This window comes from Prionailurus bengalensis, chromosome B2 (assembly GCF_016509475.1).
Source record: "Prionailurus bengalensis isolate Pbe53 chromosome B2, Fcat_Pben_1.1_paternal_pri, whole genome shotgun sequence".
Classification (NCBI taxonomy): domain Eukaryota; kingdom Metazoa; phylum Chordata; class Mammalia; order Carnivora; family Felidae; genus Prionailurus; species Prionailurus bengalensis.
The window spans coordinates 148,804,582-148,812,695 of NC_057349.1; the positions used below are offsets into that span (position 1 = coordinate 148,804,582).

General features: G+C 47.4%; 1 pseudogene; it reads right to left on the reverse strand.

Annotated features, from left to right (window-relative positions):
- Nucleotides 1-214: 214 nt before the first annotated feature.
- On the reverse strand, nucleotides 215-2,063 carry LOC122489045 (annotated as a pseudogene).
- Between the last annotated feature and the right edge of the window lie 6,051 nt (nucleotides 2,064-8,114).

Here is an 8,114-nt window from a genome sequence, read left to right on the forward strand (position 1 = left end):
TAATTTTTTTTTTAACGTTTATTTATTTTTGAGACAGAGAGAGACAGAGCATGAACGGGGGAGGGTCAGAGAGAGGGAGACACAGAATCTGAAACAGGCTCCAGGCTCTGAGCGGTCAGCACAGAGCCCGTCGCGGGGCTCGAACTCACGGACCGTGAGATCATGACCTGAGCCGAAGTCGGCTGCTTAACCGACTGAGCCACCCAGGCGCCCCTAATTTCAGTTTTTTTTATTTTTGAATCTAAAGGGATTCTGATTCTAGAATAAATCGTATGCGATCTAACCCCATGACTCTTCTCTAGAAATGTTTTCTTTTTAAGGACCAAAGACACCCCTTAAGTTATTTTACTTCCTTCTCTTTCCATGTACAGTCAATACAGCAAGAGTTGCCCAGTCACAAAGCTTTCTCATCTTGGAGTGTGATACATTTTTTACGCCTGACGGCATTAGGCTTATTCTGGGGGACGCAGAGCTTGGGGCTCTTGAAAGGCATCTGTGAGGCACGCAAGTAAGAGCAGCCATGAGACTACAGGCAGAGGGTGTCCCACACAGCCCCCTCCCCGGCGTCCCCAGGGCCACAGAGGAGCCTCTGTCAGACAGGGAAACCAGACTCCTAGCGTCACATGGTGGAAGAAGGGTAAGCACACGGTCTGCTGTTTGACTGCGGTAGTTTGTTTCCCCTTGCCCATCCTTAAAGTCTGGCATTTATGGCTTCTCTCCCGGCCGGTGTCCCAGTGTTCCATCCAGGCCGAGCCCAATAGCACATGGCTTTGGCCGTCCAGATGTGCCAGGCGGACGGGCAGCCCAAAGGCCCTGTATTTGCGGGCTGCCTCGAGGTCTCCTCCAGCTCCCTCTTCACCTTTGGTGTCGAGATCGTCTCCAGAAGTCCCTGGGTGGGTTCTGTAGAGGCGCCAGCCTTCTCTGCGGTGGCCAGGATGCTCTGGGTCTCCGTGGTTCTTCATCCCGTGGCGAGACGCGCACCCACAGCTCCCCGGACGCCTTCTCAGCATCTCCGGGGCTCCAGCTTCACAGTGGCGAGGGATCGCATGGCCGATAAACTTTGTTTTTCAAGGATCACAGAGAAGAAATCCTTGGGGGACTGGACAGGAGGCTGGACACGCCGCCCGGGGAGCCTGACGTCATTTCTGGGGGCTGGGCTTTGCAGGGAAGCAGAGCTGGCGGCTTGTTTCCATCTTCCATGAGCGCTGCGATGAGACTCGGGCATAACCGCAGGTTGATGTTCCCGAAGTTTCTATCAGCACAGGCCCTCCAGCCAGGCGCAGGGGACAGTGCGGCACAGAGGAGCTCCAAGGGGGCGCAGCAGAGGCCCCAGGCCGCAGCAGCACACGCTTCCCATCCCTGGCTGGAGTTTAACTGTGATTTCATTCATTCTTCCTCCACTGTCTCCCAGCCCGGAGCAAGTGAGCGGAAGGCCAGCCAGTCCCCCAGCCGGTCCCTGGGCCGCTCCCTGCGGCCCCGGGGAGAACTCCCGGCACGCACCTCCTCCTCCTGATTCCTCGAAACTCATTTCCAAGCTAGTTGCTCCCAAACGTGGAATTGGCTGCTGCGCCAATGCCAACGTTAAAGAAAAAAACATGCGCGAGGATTGCGTTTCCCCCCAGATATTCGTCACCATCCTTCGGCGTCCCATCTGCTACTGACTCTACAAGGTTCGAACTTGTTTCTTTGCTTTGTCGGTGGGCACTTTTCATCCAGTTCTTTACTGTGAAGTTCTAAGGTTCCTAAGTGCTCTCTACTCAAACTTTATTTCCAGGAGGCGTCTTATTACATATAAAGGGGCAATTTACGATGCACTGTATATTTAGTAGAATGATAGTGTTTGTGTATCCCAGCCAGCAGGGTGATGGTAATGACGCTGGTATTATAAGTCTAAATATATATATAAAATATGTATAACTGATGTTATAATTATTAGTACCGTCATCATAACTGACATTTCATGAGCGCTCCCGGCGTGCCTGGTGCTTCTCCAAGCTCAGGCCTGCCGTGGACACGGTCAGGTGATCCGTGGCTTTGCCTTTGTGCCTGACGCGGCCACTGGATTTCCCAAGGGCATTGGTTCACACCATCACGCCACTCCCTTTAGAAAAACGTATTCTAATGTTTCTTTCCTTTATTTTGAATGATGAAACCTAACTTAGAAGCAAACAGTTCCATATGAATTAACTCTTCTCTGTTCATGGCTTTTGTCTTCTCAGGACTCACGGTTCACCGAAAGCATTTATTTCAACCTTGGCTTCTTTCCCCCTTCTTCCTCTACCTTCTTCCCTTCCAGCATCCTTCCCTTCCGGCATCCTTCCCTTTCTACTTCAAGCAATTATTCATTAGACTGCCCCACTTTAAAGATGGGAAAGTTAAGGCGTGGGTACGTTTCTTACATCACACGGCTGTTTAGTTGGCCTGGGCCAGGTTTGTTGATCTCCTCCCCATGCTTCTCTCATTATACCTGCTCACAGGTTTTCAATAAATATTATTGAACGATGACTGAGTGAAGCGTGTGTGCTAAGCATCTTGCTGGATGCATTCAAAAGAATAAAATAGGGGGGCCTCCCAGACTGGAGGGAGATTAAGGGCTAACACTTGTGCCCTCTGATTGTGCCCCATTTTTACCTAATCCTTTAAAACGGGCGTTATCATGATCATTTTAAAGGTGAGATCATTGAGTTCACAGAAATTTAGGGACTTGTCCCAGGTCCCACAGCTGGCAAGCCACGGGGCAGGGGCCCAGGGTTTGGGAGGTTGTGGGTTTGGGATCTGCGTGGGGCCAGCTGGCCTCAAAGCCCACTTCTGGTCTGCCCCAAAAAGTTTACGCTCAATCTCATAGAGATGACTGAAAACACAGGAAGGTAAGAAGGGACGTTACATTTCCCACTGCAGCTAGAAAATGTAAATGCCCCAGAAATTCACACACACGAAGTAAGTCAAGTAATGACTTTGGGAAGTCAGGGGAACGGTATCAGATAATAATTCCCCCGTCAGTTAATATTCTTTACTCTGTCAGCGGGTCACCGGCAAGATCTCTGCTGGGTCCTTCATAATTTTGTAAGAATGTTTTTCAATTTCCCCTCAGTTTTGCTTGATATACGAGTCTGGTTTTTTTCTTTTTTGTTGTTATTTTTTAAAATGTTTCTTTATTGACGTAGATAGAGAGAGAGAGGGAGAGAGAGAGAGAGAGAGAGAATGCAGGGGAGGGGCAGAGAGAGAAGGAGAGAGACACAATCCCAAGCAGCCTCTATGCTCTCAGCACAGAGCCTGCCGTGGGGCTTGATCCCACAGACTGTGAGATCATGACCTGAGCTGAAACCAAGAGTCGGACACTTAACCAACTGAGCCACCCAGGCGTCTCTGGCTTTTTCTTTAGATTCAAAATGGTCAACATGAGGTTAAGATATCATGTCACAACTAGATGCTTAAAAATAGCAGATTAAAGGGGCGCCTGGGTGGCTCAGTCGGTTAAGCGTCCGACTTCGGCTCAGGTCACGATCTCGTGGTATGTGAGTTCGAGCCCCGCGTCGGGCTCTGTGCTGACTGCTCAGAGCCTGGAGCCTGTTTCGGATTCTGTGTCTCCCTCTCTCTCTCTGACCCTCCCCCGTTCATGCTCTGTGTCTCTCTGTCTCAAAAATAAATAAACGTTAAAAAAAAAATTTTTAAAAAATAGATTAAAAAAGCAGGCTCCGTTATTATAAACATAAAAAGCTTGGTGTTTTGATGTGAATAATTAATATGTAATTATAAGCCATATGCATATTATATCTGCTATAATTAATACAGCAGTTAACAAAATATCATTTTTTTCAAAGAAAAATGAGATGTAAATTATCATATCAATATTTTGTTCAATTTTTTAACTTTCTCTTTAAAGTTTATATATTAACTTTGAGAGAGAGAAAGAGAGAGCTGGGGAGGGGCAGAGAGAAAGAATTCTAAGCAGGCTCCACACTGCCAGCATGGAGCCCGATATGGGGCCCGAACTCAGGAACTGTGAGATCACGACCTGGGCCAAAATCTACAGTCGGATGCTTAACCGACTGAGCCACCCAGACGCCCCTATAAACATTTAAACAATACATCCGCTGTGTGGCCAGAACTACGGTCAGTGACCGGAAGTAGCTGTGTGCCTAGTCAATGACCATCTGCTTCCACCCCTCGTGGAAATCCAGTGTGTGGCCTTTCTAAATAACACCTTTTTAAAGGTTCATTACCACTCACGATCAGTGGTTACCAGATGTTTAGAGTTCAGAAACATTTTAAAGAAAAGATGGTGGGGCTGGGGGAGACACGAGAAAGCCAATTTCCAGTTTTGTAAACCTGTTCTGTAACTATGTTTTACAGTCACATCACACAATGGATCCTTGCAAATTCAGTGAATTAGAACACAGACATACAGCAACTGCTAGTCTGTATCACTCTGTGAAAATTTCACTATGCATTCTTTTTCTTCTGTCACTTTAGACTGGGAAAAGCTTTGTCACTCACCCATAATTGTTCTCAGGCAAATAATTAGCACCCTTTTCTACGTGGCCTATATTCAGCTTTCTCAGCCAGCTCTGGGGACAGGGTCCCTCTCTCCCCAACAGCGGGTGTCCCACACTCCTGCTGCGGATGTTTCAGACGTGGAGATTCCCCCAAGGTCTTGCACACAACAGAGAGTAAGAAGGAAGGAAAGGAGCAAGGAAGGAAAAGGACAAAGAAAAGGGGAAGGAGGGAAAACAAAAGAAGAAAGGAACCTACTCCGGCAATGACAAAAACTTTTAAAGTCTGGGAATGAGAATAAAGGAAATTGTTTATGCCAAAAATTGGCCACAGACGAACATAAGGCTTGGTCTAAAATCTGGTGACTCACTGACCCATATGTGATCAGGATTTGTAGGACACCGCACTCATTAGCAGCTGGGACGTTTGCACAGTTACTGGAGGACGCCGTGTCCGGGGTCCCTCCCCCCCCCAGCCCAGTATTCACACTATTGGTCAGCAACTCTCCAGAGGGCCATCGGCTCACCTGTTTCTTCTTTCCTTAAAGACACCGCCAAAATGTTTTTCTCCTGAAAATCCCACTGTGAGAGTTCTTGTATTTTGGGGATTTCGTTCAAATATTTTATATTGCTATTCATTTCATATTTTTCTGCCCTATCTGTCTAGCCAAACAATAAGGTTTTACTATCTTTTGTAACGTTTATTTATTTTTGAGAGAGAGAGAGAGACTGAGCACAGGCGAGGGAGGGGCAGAGAGAAGGAGACACAGAACCCGCAGCAGGCTCCAGGGTCCGGGCCATCAGCACAGAACTTGAAGCAGGGCTCAAACTCAAGAACTGTGAGATCATGACCCGAGCCGAAGTCAGATGCTTTAACCGACTGAGCCCCCCGGGGCGCCCCCATCATACAGTTTTAAAGAGTAGCATACAGTCCTACTTAAGTGGCTTTGTGTTACTCACACTTGCACTGAAGGACACAAATGTTTCAGCACTGCGCATTCTACCTGGTCTGACCTTGAGCTGGAGGCACAGAAAACCTTCTGCCCACAGTAACAGCTCCGTCTGAATGAACGCGTCTATGGTCCAGTGCTGTTCCGGGAGCAATGCAGCTTGACGACAATCGGAAGGTAGAAATAATAACTTCCATTGCATTACTCCCCATATTATACATGAAGAAACTGAGGCCCGAGATCCCCCTCAGCTAGCGCATGGCGGAGTGCGTTAACAGCGTGCCTGACTGCCTTGAAATGCTGCCTTTATGTGACAAAATCCAGGTCAGCATAGACTGCAGGAGAAAACCTGTGGTTGGAGCAGTGCGGCAGGGGGATTAAACGTTTGGGCTGTGCCAGGGGAAGACCCGGGATCCGAATCCTCTGCTTGGATTCTTAGCGGTTGTCGTTGGGCATTTTACTTATCGTTTTGAATCTCAGTTCCACCACCTGGAAAAGAAGGAATATTAGCATTTTCCTCAGATGCGCTCAAGAAATGAGAGGTATCATTACAAACCAATTTAGGAAATCACACTGGTTTTAATATATTCTAGTGCCAAAAATCTGTTTGCAAAAAAAAAAAAAAAAATCAAGCCCTGTAGATGAGGCGGTATTACTGTGATTACTATCCCTTTGGGAAAATCTACAGAGTTTAGATACAGCCTTTTTTTTTTTTTTAATTTTTTTTTAACGTTTTATTTATTTTTGAGACAGGGAGAGACAGAGCATGAACAGGGGAGGGTCAGAGAGAGGGAGACACAGAATCCGAAACAGGCTCCAGGCTCTGAGCTGTCAGCACAGAGCCCGACGCGGGGCTCGAACTCACGGACCGCGAGATCGGGACCTGAGCCGAAGTCGGCCGCGTAACCGACTGAGCCACCCAGGCGCCCCAGATACAGCCTTTTAAAAATATTCTATGGCCATTAATTTAAACAGTGACGTTTGTTGAAAACTTTCTGCTTTTGGTTTGAAAAATCTAGTTCAGGGGCGCCTGGGTGGCTCAGTCAGTTAAGCGTCCGACCCTAGATTCTGGCTCAGGTCACGATCTCATGGTTTGTGAGTTCGAGCCCCGCGTCGGGCTCCACGCTGACAGTGCCGAGCCCGCTTGGGATTCTCTCTCTCTCCCCCTCTCTCTCGGCCCCTACCCCACTTGTGCTCTCTCTCTTTCAAAACAAATAAATAAAACTGAAAAACATAACAATCTAGTTTAGTTTTCTAAAACATCTCCTCTGAAAGCACAAGAAAATATTTTTAAAGACAACGTCAGTAAAATCCCAGTAGGTAAACGGCCACACGCCTGTCCTTAGTTCCTAACTGCTGGCACCTGTCCCTCTACCTTATTGTACAGTCCCTGTCCCCATGGCCACTGTCCCTGCAGTATAATCCCGGGTGAGAGTGTCAAGGAACACGGGTACGAGAAAACAGCCACCGTTACTGACAGGCCATGAAGACTGGAGCCACGAGAAAAGGGTTTGCTGACAGCTGCTTTCGCACCTCAAAATAAAACGTCGAGCCTGGAAAGAGCACGCTTTTCCTGATAGGCAGGTTCATCCTTGTATATGCTTATGGTACCTACTAACACGTTGCTTACAGGGCCTCAGAAGAGCCTTGTTTGAAGTCTGGTTTGTTAATTTGGTTTCGTGCCCAGCTGGAAAGCCCCACAGAAAGTGTAGACGGTGGCCTGGAAACCCTAGCAGATAATCCAAAGGCGTCTGCAAATTAAGGTCAATTCTGCATGCAATTGTGTTCTGCAAACTAGTCGGGTTGTTTATTTTTTTATGCCCTCTTTCTTACTGTTTACATGTCATGTGGAAAACCACTTCCTGCAAGCTGTCTGTCCGGGCTGGGATTTTATAGAACCCAGGAAATGAAGTCACCAGACCTGCAGGCACGGGGGTATTTAAACACAGATGCAAAGATGGAGACGAATAAATGGAAATAAATGTGCCTCACGGTTGGCCAGGGCGCACAGAATCATTCCATTTATTTCAAACTTTGGACACGTGTGGGAACACTATGTGACTCAGGGCTCTTCTGTGCAGCCGTTGAAAGATTATATAACAGGCAATTTTGACTTAAAAAGATGCTAACTACTCGAGTCTTTCAAAGTTTTCGTTGTTTTATAATTGAATTGGCTGGCTCACAAACAGCACACTCTACTTCTAATTTTCAGTTTTAGCTCAAGCGAAAAGAGATGCCTTCTACCCCAAAACACCTCTCCTTACGTTCTGCCACTTGTGCTTAGATTCTTTCCCTCTGTTGGGTCAGATGGCCCTGCCAACAAATGACTTGTTATGAGCTTAAGGGGTCACAGAGAGAAACCAAGAATTATGTCCATGTAAATGTACATTTATTTTAGAATATTTGATTGCGGGGCACCTGGGTGGTTCGGTCGGTTGAGCATCCGACTTCGGCTCAGGTCACGGTCTCGCGGTCCGTGGGTTCGAGCCCCGCGTCGGGCTCTGTGCTGACAGCTCAGAGCCTAGATCCTGCTTTCGATTCTGTGTCTCCCTCTCTCTCTGCCCCTCCCCGCTTGTGCTCTCTCTCTCTCTCTCTCAAAAACAAACATTTAAAAAATAAATAAAAAATAAAATATCTGATCGGGATATAATATATGCCTACAGAGCATCAG